The sequence below is a fragment of the Cupressus sempervirens genome, chromosome 3, assembly GCF_028749045.1.
Source record: "Cupressus sempervirens isolate cs-2001-9-10 chromosome 3, ASM2874904v1, whole genome shotgun sequence".
NCBI classification, from domain to species: domain Eukaryota; kingdom Viridiplantae; phylum Streptophyta; class Pinopsida; order Cupressales; family Cupressaceae; genus Cupressus; species Cupressus sempervirens.
The window spans coordinates 230,547,159-230,561,945 of record NC_143120.1 but is presented as its reverse complement, the minus strand read 5'-3'; the positions used below and the strand labels follow the sequence as shown (position 1 = coordinate 230,561,945).

At 38.3% G+C, this 14,787-nt stretch overlaps 1 protein-coding gene across 3 annotated transcripts in view; it reads left to right on the top strand.

The window, feature by feature from the left end:
* Positions 1-14,787, top strand: part of LOC149565686 (glycoside hydrolase family 2 protein) — a 258,916-nt gene that overhangs the window by 126,337 nt on the left and 117,792 nt on the right. The gene's annotated exons all lie outside the window — the stretch shown is intronic.

The following is a 14,787-nucleotide window of genomic DNA, read 5'->3' as shown; positions in this document are numbered from 1 at the left end:
CTTGGGACATATCATAAGAAAAGAGCGTGTTCGCATGGATCCTGATAGAATCTGTGCTATTTTGGAGTGGCCAACTCTAGAGAACCTAACATAGTTGAGTGGGTTCATTGGACTTCATGCTTTCTACTGTAGGTTTGTTGTAGGTTTCTCCAGACGTGCAATTCCCTTACAAATTTGACTCATAAGGGTGCTTTCCACTGGACTAATCAGGCATAGGAGTGCTTTGAGAAGTTCAAGACTATCATGACCTCATGCCTTGTGTTAGCCTAGCCGGATTTCATGAGGGCTTTTGATTTGCATTATGATGCTTCATGGGAGGGTATTGGAGTAGTTTTGTTGCAAATTTGACATCCCATAGCTTATGAGAGGTGGAACCTATGAGGGTTTGAGAAATCGTTCAGTGTCTATGATGAGGAGATGTTGGCCATCATGCATGCTTTGACCAAGTTTAGGAAGTACTTAGTGGGCAACAAATTTGCTTTAAGACTGATAATAATAGCTTGAGACATTTTCTTGGACAGGGAGACCTGAACAAGAGGCAATAGAAGTGGGTTAGTAAGCTACAATTCTATGATTTTGACATCTCCTATATTAAGAAGATGCAAAATATTGTTGCTAATGCCCTTTCTAGGAGACCCCACTTATGTTTGGTGACAGAGATTGTTGAGGATTAGAGGCACTTGATTATTGTTGAGTATGCTAGTGATCAATGGGCATTAGGTATTGTTGATGTTAGCATTCAGGATATATCAGTTGTGCGCTTGCGGATGAGTTGATCATCTACAAGGGAAGGGTTTATTTGATTCTAGGGTAAGGTGTCTGTGAGATTATTCTTCGAGCTTTCTGTGACTCTCCTATGGCTTGTCATCTTGGGTTCTTCAAAACATATAGGCAGGTGCGAGAGAGGTTCACTAGGAGGGGTTTGAAGAATGTGTGAGAGTGTCTCGTATGTCAGTAGAACACACAGTAGCACACTTACCCTATTGGATTGTTGTAGCTACTTCCCCTTCCTGAGGAGTGAGAGAGTATATCCATGGACTTCATTGTGGGCTTGCTTAAAGCGCAGGGCAGGGACTGCATTTATATGGTAGTGAATTGACGCACTAAGTATGCACATCTTTTCCCAATTACCACTACCTATTCAGCTATGCAATTAGTTGAGTTGTTCTTCTAGGAGGTGTTCAGGTTGCATGGTTTCCCCAGACTATAGTGAGCGATCGAGATAGCAAGTTTAAGTCACTTTTGGTGGGAGATTTTTACGCTGTGTAGGACAAAGTTGATTCCTAGCACTAGTTATCATCCACAGAGATATGGCCAAACTGAGATTGTAAATAGGTGGGTTGAGGGTTATTTGTGGAACTATGTTTCTTCTCAGCAAAGAGCTTGGGTGAACTAGATCTATTTGTGCGAGTACTATAACTCCACTCACCATATGATCATTCAAATGTCTTTTAGAGCTCTTTATAGATATGATCCTCTTAGCTTTATGGATTTGTTGTGCAGTGATAGCAGAGTTCTGAGTGCAGGTGATATGTTACAGGGTAATCGAGACATTATGAGATCCTTGAGAGATAACATACAAGGGGCATAAAATCAGCAGAAGTAGCACGGTGATCAAAGGACATCTCACTTCTTTTAGATGCGTGATATGGTTTATTTGATGTTACAACCATATAGGCAGTCTTCTATTAGGAAAAGTTGCATCGATAAACTCAAGTCCCGTTACTATGGTGCCTTCCGTGTGGTGATGCGTGTTGGCAAGGTGGCTTACGAGTTGGATTTTCCTGAGGATAGAAGGGTCCATAATGTGTTTCATGTTTCACACCTCAAGAAGGTTTTGGGAAGACATTTTCCATATCTCGTCTTGCCACCCTTAGATGATGGGGGAAGACTTGAGTTAATTCTGAAGGCGATTCTTGACACTAGAGAGAGACAATTATGGAGGAGGACCATCAAAGAGTTTTTGGTCAAGTGGTAGGGTCTACCAAATGAGGATGCTACTTGGGAGCCCGAGGATATTCTCTAGCACCACAAATTGCGATTGCTTGGGGATAAACAATCTTGGGGAGGGAGGACTGTAAAGTTCCCAATTTAGTAGGTTCTAGGAATTGGGGTTTGTTAGCTCATCATCGTGTTGGATTTAAGGTTCCTAGTAAGTCTATTTGTGATCAGTTTCTATTTTTGGCATAGCGGATGTTGGTTTAGTGGTGGCGGTTATTCATTCAGTCATCTTCTTGGGATGTGATGATTTATTGGAGAATCATATTTATTGTATAAGTTATAAATGCTTATTAATGAATGCACTTTATAATAGTAATGCACTTTATGTTATAAAGTGATGTTGTGAAGGTGAAACCTCTTTAGTGAAAGGTGTAGTGGTGAAGCCAATTTGCACAAGTGCTATTATAAATATGATTCTCATTATGTGAATTGCATCCTTGAATATTATTTTTCTTAATCATTTGGCTAAGGCTTTTGAGTTCTGTGAATCATTCCTCCTATTTTTACTAATTAATCTGTAAACAATTTGTTATTCCTCCTATTTTTCATACTTTGTTTAAGGGGAGTGCTTGCTGAGAATTATTTTCTGAAATCAAGGGAATTAATTCATGATCGTTTTGCAACCTGTGTCTAAGATTTAGAGGTGTGATTTGAAGGAATTTTGGCTTCTGTCACCCAATAGGCAACATTTAGTCATTAGCAAGCACAAGCTTGCATTTACAAAGGATCGTGTGGCAATTTGACGTTGGAGGTATTTATTTGTATGCCTGCAATCAGACTTGGGTAGGCTGCAGCAAGGGTTTGGGAGTCAAATTTGCAAATGATTGAATGCCTACGTCAATCTCTATATCTTGCGATTGGGAATTAAGGCCACATTAGACTTATAGGAGAACTGCGATGATAATTTCACGAGTTGCTCAATGCCAATTGGGTCGTAATTTATGTTGAAGGACCTGTATGCAATTTGGATGAGCTGCAATTTAATTCTGGAGTTTAGTGTGAGAGTTAATAAAGCTTGGAGTATTTTCTTTGCCTGCGATATGTTCATAAGAGGGTGACATTAATCCCATGGACTACTACGACAAACCCTAGGTTCTAGTTGAGATAGATTTAATTGTTGCTATTTGTATTTCTTAATTAATATTTGAAAAATTAGAATTGGATCTATTGAGACAGCTATCAGTATATTTCTGTTATTTCCAGCATTTTATTTTATTTGTGATTCAAATTTTCAAAAAACCAAAAATAGCAAATATTCCCAAAAGTACAAAAAAACTAGAAGAGACATAAAATTTGAAAAAGAACATTTCTTATTTTCATCAGCAAATCAGTCAAAGACTAGATAGGGTCTTTACAGATGTCTATGCTTCAATTTGCACACACAAATTCACCTTATTTGCGGTGTCTATCATGGTATGGACACAATGGTGGATAAGGTAAAACTTGTAATACAAATGCATGAGAATGAGCCCATAGAATGTGAAACCTTATGCAATAAGGTGCAAAACAATCATTTATAATTGTTGGGAAAAGATGACCACCCCATTGCACCTCCTTGCATATGTCCTATCTCGGAGGCACTAAAGCATTGAAATACTTGCTATGTTAGATAGAGTAGCACAATATGTAGATGAAGTTGCTAATGGGTACAACAAAACTTTTGAAGACTCTTTGAAGATGAAGAAGTGCACAAAAAAGTTCGGACAAAATTTGGCTTATTTGCCTCAGGAATAAAAAATAGTCTAGTTGCAATGAGCGACCAAAACGACATTGGAGTTATCACATGATGGCACCTCTATGGCCAACCATTTAAGTAGTGATAAGCTCTTGCATCGAGGTTCTCTCACAAGTAAGTTTTTTTATTTGCCACTTGTATTGTACAATTAAGTACTTAACATTCTTCAATTTACTTTGCATTTGTATTTGAATTTTGTGAACACTGTCCAGGTTGCATTTCTCTGTGGTTGAAGAAAATTGGAGTACATATTCCTTTATCAATTCAATGAAGTGAAACCAATTGGGCTCGAAAAAAGTTGAAGACTTGGTTTTGTTTTTTGATTGGTAAATGACAATTAAATTTAATTATACATAATCTTCGTTTATTGCGAGCACTGGTAGGAAAGAATGAAGAAAAGCTCCAGTCTTCTCTGGGACCAAGTCCAGAATATAGAAAATAAAATACAAAGCTTAAGGAGGCAACCCTCCTTTTACAAAAACTTATTAGGGCATACCCTAATTCACGGAAGGTTTATTATTCACTTAATTTAGATATGTTCATCAAAGTTATTCTTGCTTAATCTGTTCATCTGATAGAAATAAACAACAATCTTTTAAAGGAGAGTCCTCCAACCTTATCTTGATTGTATTTGCAAAACTTAACTCATCTTGACCAAGATTATTTTTAGCTATATAATGTAGACAAATTACATGTAACTTTCATATTAAAAGAAAACATATCTCCTTTATACATATTGCCAAAAGACACTTGAAATATTGGGTCAATGTTTAAGCAATTGGATATATATTTTGGTAAATATGATTTAAACATATGGTGTCATTTTATGTAGGTTTTTTGATTTACTAGGATTATAATGAGATTAGGTATATTAAGGTAACATTTAATTATTATGGTTACATTCTGCTAAATTATGACCCTACAAATTTTTCTTGTCTGAATTATATGTCTACGTTTTAAACTACCATTGACCTTGATTGAAACAAATTCTTTGTGATGTAAAAAAATTCTGTGTAATTATCTATTAAATTCTTGCTATTAACCATTTTTTCTCTTGTATTGCATCTTCACTATCTTCATCTTCAAGTTTAGAATCAGACTATATGTCAAATTTCGTTACCCAAAATGGATTATGAGTCAAGACTAGAGTTAATATAAGAGGTTATTTGTAATGTTCTGGTGTCCCACTAACCCTTAGTAATAGGAGCGTTTGTCTAAAGAATGTTAGAATCCAATCTACCACGTGCAATAGAGAAGGTTTAGATAGGTCGTATGGTGCCTTATTAGTTTTCTTTGGAGATCATGTGTCACAAAAAGGGAGGTCATACATTAACTGGGAAGCCGTACAATATGTAGGGAGGGAAATAAATTACTAGACTGGTTGTACGTTGGAGGCAAATGGGCCATACGACAGGCAGGAAGGAATGTACGACAACAGAGAAAGTGTATCAGCTAGATGGCTGTATGATAGGTAGATGATAGTTCGTACTGTGAATGTGAGAGCCATACGGTTGTGAAAGACAGTCTAGCTATGGCAAGCAAATATGATTGAGGCCGTATGGCTGAATTTGGAGGTCGTATGGTGTGTATGGAGGCCATACGTTAGGCTTGTGGGGTTGTTTGATTGTGCTTAAAGCCCTCCAAAGAGCTAAGATCGATCTGTACTTGATATTAAAACAATACACTCACCAAACTTGTTATAAAATGAGAGAATAAGTGATTCACTATATTCTAGATATATATAAGTGCATTTGCTACAAAGATTGTGCTCCGATTTGCCAGATCCGAGCAAACTGTTACAGACGATGGAATAGGGTGAGGGTTGAATCCCGCCGAAATTGGAATAGCCAAGTAGCGAAGATCTTTCACTTCCGAAATGGCGAACAACAGAGACTTCCAATAGGAATTTACAATACATAGAAAATAATCCAAGTTGCATCCTAAAGACTAGATATAAGCCATGCTTAAATACCTGTCGGGAAATTTTCGAGGGTGTAGAAAGATAGCCGACAACACAAGCTACGAAAACAAAATAAAATGGGTCCGAGATATATTAAATCAATCGACCCATTAACAAAAGTTTGATAAATGATTTATTTTATAATGAGAACATTACAGTCCTCTCGCCCCAAATTTTGCTTGTCTTGAAACAAATGCAATGCCAGGTGCTGGAGAATGTGCTCGCCCTCCCACGTCGTTTCTTCCAATGGCAAGTGTTTCCAACGCACCAAATATTCCTTTACCGTTCGGTTTCATAGAATCTTCTCACGTACTTCGATGATCTCGTCTGGTTCTAAGATGAGCTTTCCTTCTTCATTAAGTGGTGGATAGTCTGTGGCTACTATGATATTCTGCCCTATGGCCTTCTTCAGGCATGAAACATGAAAGACGTTATGAATACGGCTTCCCTCCAAAAGTTCCAACTTGTAAGTGACTTCACCAATGCGACTAATTACGCGATAGGGGCCATAAAATCGTGGCCTCAATTTTTCTCCTATCTTTTCCGTCAATGAGGATTGTCGATATGGTTGGAGCCTGGGATAAGCCAATTTCACTACTTCGAAACTCCTCTCCATTCGGTGTTTGTCAGTGTACATCTTTTGTTGATTCTGTGCCTATTGTAAGTTTTCCTTCAGATATCGTAAGATGTCTTGTCCCTCCTAAAGCCAGTCCCTCGCCCTTGGTGCACGATTGTCTCCCAACACTGTGGCGATGAAGGAGAGGGTTTAGTAGTTGTACAGAGCTTTGAATGGTGCCATCCCGTTGGACATGTGATACGTGGTATTGTAACAATATTCTTCTAGGTGTATCCACTTGACCCATGCCTTTTGTGCCGAAACATAGTTTTGAAGGTATCCTTTGAGCCACTTGTTTACAATCTCCATTTGTCCGTCTATCTGAGGGTGGTAAGTAGTACTTGGTGACAATTTAGTCCTTGCCAATTAAAACAGTTCTGTCCAGAAGATATTGATAAATCACCCATCCCGATCATTGACAATGTTTCGGGGTAACTCGTGCAAACAAAAGACTTCTTTAAAAAACAGGTTGGCAACTTGTGCGGCCTGAAAATCTGAGGGGATGGTGAGGAAATGTGCGTATTTTGTCAATTTGTCAACCACCATGTAAATAATCCTTTCCGTTCACCTTGGGAAGCCCCGTTATGAAATCCATCGAGATACTTTCCCACTTATGGAATTGGCAGAGGTTGCAGTAGCTCGCTAGGTAGGGTATGTTTGGATTTGTTATTCTGCCAGACTATACACTCTCTTACATACTGCAACATGTCCCCTTTAAGTCCTTTCCATGAAATCCTCTCTCAGAGACTTCTGTAAGTTTTGAGGAAACCTAGGTGTCCTGCCAAGGGCGAGTCATGTACTTCCTTCAAGATTTTTTGCTACAATTTGGATTCCGGCACTATAAATATTTGATTCTTATAGTAGATGATGTCATCCACCACTTTGTACCGATCATCCTAGGTGTTGCCATCCATTAACTCACAAGCAAATTTGTTTTTGGAATATTCTACCAACAAATGTGCCTTTTAGATAGGTGAAATTTGGTTTAGTGAGCAGATGGTGGGTTTGTTGGACAAGGCATCTGCAACCACATTTTTCTTGCCTTTCACATATTCAATGTCAAAATCAAAACCATGAACTTTGCTTACCCATTTTTGTTGCCTCTCGTTCAATTCTCATTGCTCCAAAAAAATCTCAAACTGTTGTGATCCGTAAGGACGAGAAACTTTGCACCCACCAGATACTGCCGAAACTTGGTTAGTGCATGTATAATGACCAACATTTCTTTGTCGTAGATGATATATAAATGTTTCGTTTGTGTAAGCTTCTTGCTCTCATAAGCTATGGGGTGTCTATCCTGCATCAGTATTGCGCCAATGCCTTCTCTGGATGCATCGCACTCCAGAAGGAATGGTCTAGTGAAATTAGGTAATGCAGGTACAAGAGAAGTGCTCATTGTCTCTTTCAATTTATCAAAAGTAAGTTGTGCCTTTTCGTTCCACTGGAAAGACCCCTTGTCAAATCCGTTAAGGGTGCATTGAATTGAGAGGATCCCGTAACGAACCTCCGGTAAAAGCTTCACAGTCCGGAAACCCTCACAAATTCGTGAGTGATTTTGGGGGAGGCCAATCAAGGATAGCTCGAGTCTTCTCCTGATGAACTTGAACTCCATATTTATTGACAACATGCCCCAAGTACAATATTTCTGTCATGCCGAATTCACACTTGGATTGCTTGGCGAACAAAGACTGTTTCTCCATGAATAGTTTTGTCAATCTCATCTTTGAATTTCTTGAGATGATGGTAGGGTGTGGTTATGACCGGTTTGGCTTCAGCTTCCAACTTGATAGTATGTTCAAATCCTCGATGAGGCGACAGGAGGAATGTCAATGAAAATATTATCAAGTTTACTCAAAATATTTTGGAGATCATCATCTTGGGGAGGTGTTCATTGCCTTTTTATTGGTTCCGCCGAGACAAAACAATGTGCAACCCATGCAACATCATCATGCCGAAAAATTGTCTCCATCCAACGTGTAGAAACTTCCTATGGATCTGCACTTGCCATTCCGTGGAGAACAATCTTCTTTCCATCGACAACAAAAGCGAAGTCCATCTGTTGGAAACTTTGAGTGTATTCATCAAGTGCTCCATCCATTGTATGCCTAGAATAATCTCTGTATCATCAAGGTCCGCTATGAAAAATTCTGTGGTCACTATGTGATTCGCCTTTGTGATGGTTAGTTGAGGAACAAGATGTGTGCAGGGTAGCAGAGTCCTTCCGGTAACCTTGACTTGAAATCTTGCATGTCTCCATAGGTAGACCTCTTCGTTTCACCAGAGAGGAGTTTATGAAGTTTAGCATTGCTCCGCTATGGAGCATCACCATAACCCTTTGTCCTTGAAGGGTTCCTCGGACATGAAACATTGTGCATCTCGGGCTATCGACTATGGCGACAGTTCGTCCGCGTTGTACCAAAGATGCAAGCCTCTCTGTATGGTTCAAACTAACCATGTTGGTGTCGTCATGATGTTGGTTGTCTTTGGTGAGTGTTTCTTCCTGTTCATCCTCATCATCGGACTTGACCTCAATCTAGTGTATTTTTCCTTTTCCAAGGCATCTGTGGCCAGGTTCCCAAGGTCCCTTGTAGTTTAAACATAATTTCTTCCTTCGGAGTTCGTGTCTGGTAGCTTTGTCCAATGACGGCTTGCTGGGCGGAGGTTTATTATCTCTGTCTCTCAGAAATGCCAGTGGTTTGGGGTGTGAGTAACTTCGAGAGGATGATGTTGATGATGATGCCATGCTCTGTGCGTTCTTAATAGCTTCCGATAGGGTGGCAAGATTAAACCCTTTTACCCAACCTTTCAGTGGTTCTGTTAGTCCGTCCATGAAGAGCACTATTCGTCTTCTTTGAGAAATATCCGTGACGACAATAGAGATTTTTTGAAATTTCGTAATGTATTGGTCGACATATCCAGTTTGCTTTAGCTATGCCAAATATTTGAAATTGAGTTCCTGATCTTTACCATCAAATCGATCTATTAGTCTCTCAGTGAATTCCGCGTAAATATTTATTTGATCATGCTCCAGTGTGATGGTGCCATGATGCCAGCATTCATGCGCAACTCCCTCCAAGTGCAGCGCCGCAAATTTGGTTGCTTCTTCTAGCATAGGTTTCAGCTGGAAGTAAGTATCGACCTTCATTACCCATGCTTGTGCGGATATGGATCCGAATCCGTCAAATGCAGACAGATTTACTTTACTCAACTTTCTTTTGAGATCATCATTAAAATATCCTCGGTTTCGGCCTCTCGAATATCTCATTCTCAAATCCGTGTAATCTTTGTAGGATATATCTTCCTCAAAATTTGCATTCTTCTAGTCTTCTCTCAGTTGTTTTTGCATCTCTTCAAAGGTTGGTTGTTTCCCTCTGTGTGGTGCCTCCGTCCGTGCGAGAAGAGACGACATGGAAGGTCGAGAGCGTGTTGGATGAGGGTATGATTTACCTGACACCGAGTCCGTGCTGTGACCATTTTGATCTCCGGATACTCTCTTGTCTGCCAACTTCTTGAGAGTTCTCTTCCATGAGTCGTTGAGTATCAGTGATCTGTGCTTGATTCTTGGCAAGTTCTCTCAGTAGTGCTACGAGTTTGGTAGCTATAGGTTCTGGTTCGGCAGGCATTCTATCAATGGAATGTGTCCTTCTATTTCGGCTATAAATTCTCTTTCATTGTCCACAGGCTGGCAGGATTGAAGCTATGATACCACTGTAACGTTCCGGTGTCCCACTGCCCTTAGTAACAGGAGCGCGTGTCTGAAGAATGTTCGAATCCAATCTACCATGTGCAACAAAGAAGGCCTAGATAGGTCCTATGGTGCCTTATTAGTTTTCTTTGGAGGCTGTGTCACAAAAAGGGAGATCGTACGTTAGCTGGGAAGCTGTATGGTATATAGGAAGGGAAAGAAATGGCTAGATTGGTTGTATGTTGGAGGTAAATGGGCCGTACGACAGGTAGGAAGGAATGTACGGCGGCAAAGAAAGTGTATCATCTAGATGGCCGTATAGCAAGTAGATGATAGTTCGTACTGTGAATGTGAGAGCCGTATGGTTGTCAAGGGCAGTGTATGTATGGCAAGCAAATATGACTGAGGGCGTACGGTATGTATGGAGGCTGCACGGTCTGTATGGGGGCTGTACAACTGGACTGGGAGGTCATACGTTAGGCTTGTGGGGTTGTTTGATTGTGCTTGAAGCCCTCCGGAGAGTGAAGTTGATATTAAAACAATACATTCACCAAATATGCTATAAAATGAGAGAATAAGTGATTCACTATAATTCTAGATATATATAAATGCATTTGCTCCAGAGATGGTGCTCCGATTTGCTAGATCCGAGTGAAGTATTACAGAGATGGAATAGGGTGAGGGTTGAATCCTAATGAAACCGGAATAGACAAGTAGGGAAGATCTTTAACTTTTGAAATGGCGAACAACAAAGACTTCCAATAGGAATTCACAGTACATAGAAAGTGATCCAAATTGCATCTTAAAGACTACTTACAAGCCGTGCTTAAATACTCGTTGGGAAACTTTCCGAGGGTGTACAAAGATAGCCGACGGTGACACAAACTACGGAAAGAAAATAAAATGGGTCTGACATATATTAAATCAATCGGCCCATTTACAAAAGTTTGATAAATGATTTATTTTATAACGGGAACATTACATTATTTTATGTTTCTCATCGTTATTATCTACATGAACGTAGTTGTTTGAGATTTTAGTGTTGTTATTGACAATGGACTCGAGTTCAGTTTTAAAAATGTCTAAGGATCTATCTAGAACCTTAAGTGGTTTAGAGCTAAATATTTTGTCATCAATCATAATAGGATCTTGGCTGAGTGGTGTTTCTGTATACAATTTATGAAGCTCTGTAAAATTCTTATCTACAATTTTACAGTTGTTTAAGTATTCATTATGTTCCTTAATAATCATAGATGCTTTGTTTTGAGATTTTGACTATGATTGTCCATCAGGAACCTCTTCTGTTCTGCATTTAGATATGAATTCTTCATTAGGAATATGAGAGGCTTTATTTCTTTCTTCTTCCATAATCTCCCCTTTCATAGTATCAATGTTCTATATTTCAATTTCAATTTTTTCCTTTGCCTGTTTGTGCATTGTCTTTTCTATATCCATGTTAGAATGTTGCATGAGTGAAGTAGCAAGTGACATGATATAATTGAAATCTGTGGGGGTTTTAATTAAATCGTAGATGATAATAGGGAGAAGGAAAAAATTTGGGTTGGGAATTTCCCCTTTAGGTCCAAGTTCGGACCTTGGCTAGTGAGATAGAAACCCCTATTTTTTAAGAACTGAAGTCGAACGTCATTATGAAGTAATCCAAGAATGTCATTGAGATCCTGATAGAAAGCTTTTGATGTATTAGGATTACCAAATACAATTTTAGTCTGGACCCCTCTATTGTAGAGGGAGGGATGAAGCACATAAATTGAGTTATTAGTTATGATCTTAATGGGCTTTAGAGCTTTGTTGGCCGAGAACTTCACTAGAGTTTTTATGTTGCTAGAAGCTATATAGTTTTCCTCTAAACCCCTAAAGCTTCCCAATAGATTACCAATTAGACACAAAATATTATCATGCATTAATTCCACCAGAAAGTTTGGAATCTCTACTTGTCGGTATAGAGATGAGAAAACAACCTTAGAACTATCGAAACTTGTTGCCCATGGAAAAATTTAACTGAAAACTCTTTACAAAGTAGAGTAGATCCATTAAGCAACTTATCCTTAAGCTCATGATATAAACAATCAACAAAAATAAAACCTTCTTTGAGTTCAATCATACTTACTTGGTTTCGAAACTTGTTGGAGAACCAGTTTGAAAGATTGAAACTAGAGACAAAGTTGCCTTCGCAAAAATTAACAAATCCCCATTCGTTGCAACAATTTCATTATTAAATGATCAGATTTATCCTTAGTGGAATAGGGGGAAGAGGATTCCTTGATCATTGCGTGTGAAGCCCTTGGATTTGATTGTTGAAGCTTGATTAAAGCTTTTTCCAGGTATAAAGCCCTTGGATTTGATTGTTGAAGCTTGACTGAAGCTTTTCCCAGGTGTATTTTATTAGCCCCAGTTGCAAGTGCCAGACTATTTTGTGAATTGGAATCCCTTTGCTTATTTGGCTAGACGTGAATTCTACTGAGTTTGCGAACCACTGCCCCTAGTCCATTGTCTTCTGAATAACCGTTGAAGCCAGAAGACAAATAATGTTCGTAAGATTTACTCTATGAAGAATATGCCCTAGCTTCCAACGAGATGGTGTTTAGGGCATCACAAATATTCGTTGCATATTTGGTTTTGTAAAAATAATGTATTTTCCTTTTCCAAAATGTGGAAGCGCGTTCCAAAATTCATGACTTTTTTCCATAGTGGGTTCTCCGTCGATGATGCGAAATCTGGATCCAATCCCCTTCGGTTTGCATGCTTTAGAGGTAGATTTAGAGCTCAAGGGTGTGAGCAGCAGAGGGGCAATATTGCAGGTCAGTCTTGCCCTAGTTAGTGCTCCGAATGAATTAGACATTTCAAAATGCAGCCTTCCATCACAATGCTTCGTCTTGTGAAAATAATTATTGTTGTTGCTAGCAGTAGAGTGCAAATTTGAGTTTGCAATGCCCTGCCTTTTCGCCATCAAATTTTACACTTTTCATATTTTTCTTCAGAGTTCATTCAAACAAAGCTGAAGACTTGGTTTACATTCATACCAACTTGTGTCTTTTGTCACGTAAGGGAGAACACTACAAGGATGGGGCAGCCAAGCTTTGGGATGTAGCCTTGAGTGTGCCAACTTGGATCTAAGCATTGAGGATCTTACTAGACTCATTGTAAATTATGATGATGATAACATAATGACACATGATGCATCTAGTACAAATAGAACTGCTTTGGGTTCAAATGATCTTGACTTTGTAGCAGTTGGAGTTGGTGAGGTTTTTTTGAGATCCTTATGATTCCGATTAATGGATCTTGAACTTGATTGAACATTCAATCATGAACTGCATTTTGATTTCGTAATTGTAATGATTTTCTTATTTGGATTGGAATTGTGAACACATACATATATGATATGGCTTATTACTTATTTGAATATTTGTGAACTAATAATTGGCATTGAATATTTATCTTGATCAATGATGAAGTATCATACTATCAAATGATTTGTTTTTTATATTTCTTGCATTTATTTGCATATTTATAAGGACATTTAAAAAAAAAAAAAAAAAAAAAAAAAAAAAAAACACATCCAAAGCCGCCCTATAATAATTTCGTGCATCCACGTACCAGAATTGGATAGATATTGTATATACATATTCCACACACGTGTGTGTGTGTGTCTCTCTCTATATATATACATATGTTTTGTATTAATAATTTAATAAATCCAATATGAACCCAACCCCAAATTTTTTTGCTGGATCCACAAACTTGAACTAGGATCCATACTAAAACTGCTGACTTAATACGTTTCACAAGTTCCAACAGCTATAGTGACAGTAACAACTTGTTGAGTTTGAAAGATTGATAATCCTGGTCTTATATATTGTAATTTGACTTGTGGCTGTCTTTTCCAATCTAGTCAATTTCACTGAAAAACATTCTCATTCATTTTTTAATACTTACAAATATGAAAAATAAACTTGTATTATTGCACATGTGACTTATTTGGAAAAAATTAGAAAAATTATTGCTGAAAATAGAGGATGGGTGACCAAGTCCAGAGACATTAGTTGTCTAAAAATAGGGCTGAGATGTACAATTTTATTCTCGACTGCTACTTTTAAAAAGACAGCATTTAAAGCTTTACTTTGTTCTAATATCTCCTTGGGCATGAATCTCCTAGTCCTCACAGAATTGTTTCATACACTGTCCCGAGTGATGATAATGTGCATTTTCTTTTGTCTTTTACTTTTGGTGCTACTTTACCACTTACAACGCTTCACAAGATGTGTGCTGAAATTCATTTCTTTTCTGTTCATTGTCTATTATAAATGTCTTTACTTCTTCCTTGCCTTTTAAGTTGATTGGGCCTGGTCGTTTCTCAGTCCATTGCTATTAAACTATTCCTTTTCTCCTGGGTTGCATGTGTGACCTATTTGGAAAAGAAATCCTTTTAGAAAATTTAGTGCTGAAAATAGAGGATGGTGATCAAGTCGAGAAAAAATAGTCAGGTTTAGAACTAGGGCTGCAAGGTACAATTTTATTCTTGACTGCCACTTTTAAAGAGACTGTATTAAAAGCTGTACTTTGTTCTAATACTTCCTTGGGCATGAGTCCCCTAGTCCTCATAGAATTGTAATTTTTGCACACTGACCTGGGTGATGATAATGTGTGATTTCTTTTGTCTTTTATTTTTGGTGTACTTGACCACTTACCATGCTTCACAAAATATTAGCTGAAAATCATTTGTTTTCTCTTCATGTTATATTTTGAATGTCTTTACTTCTTCCTTGCCT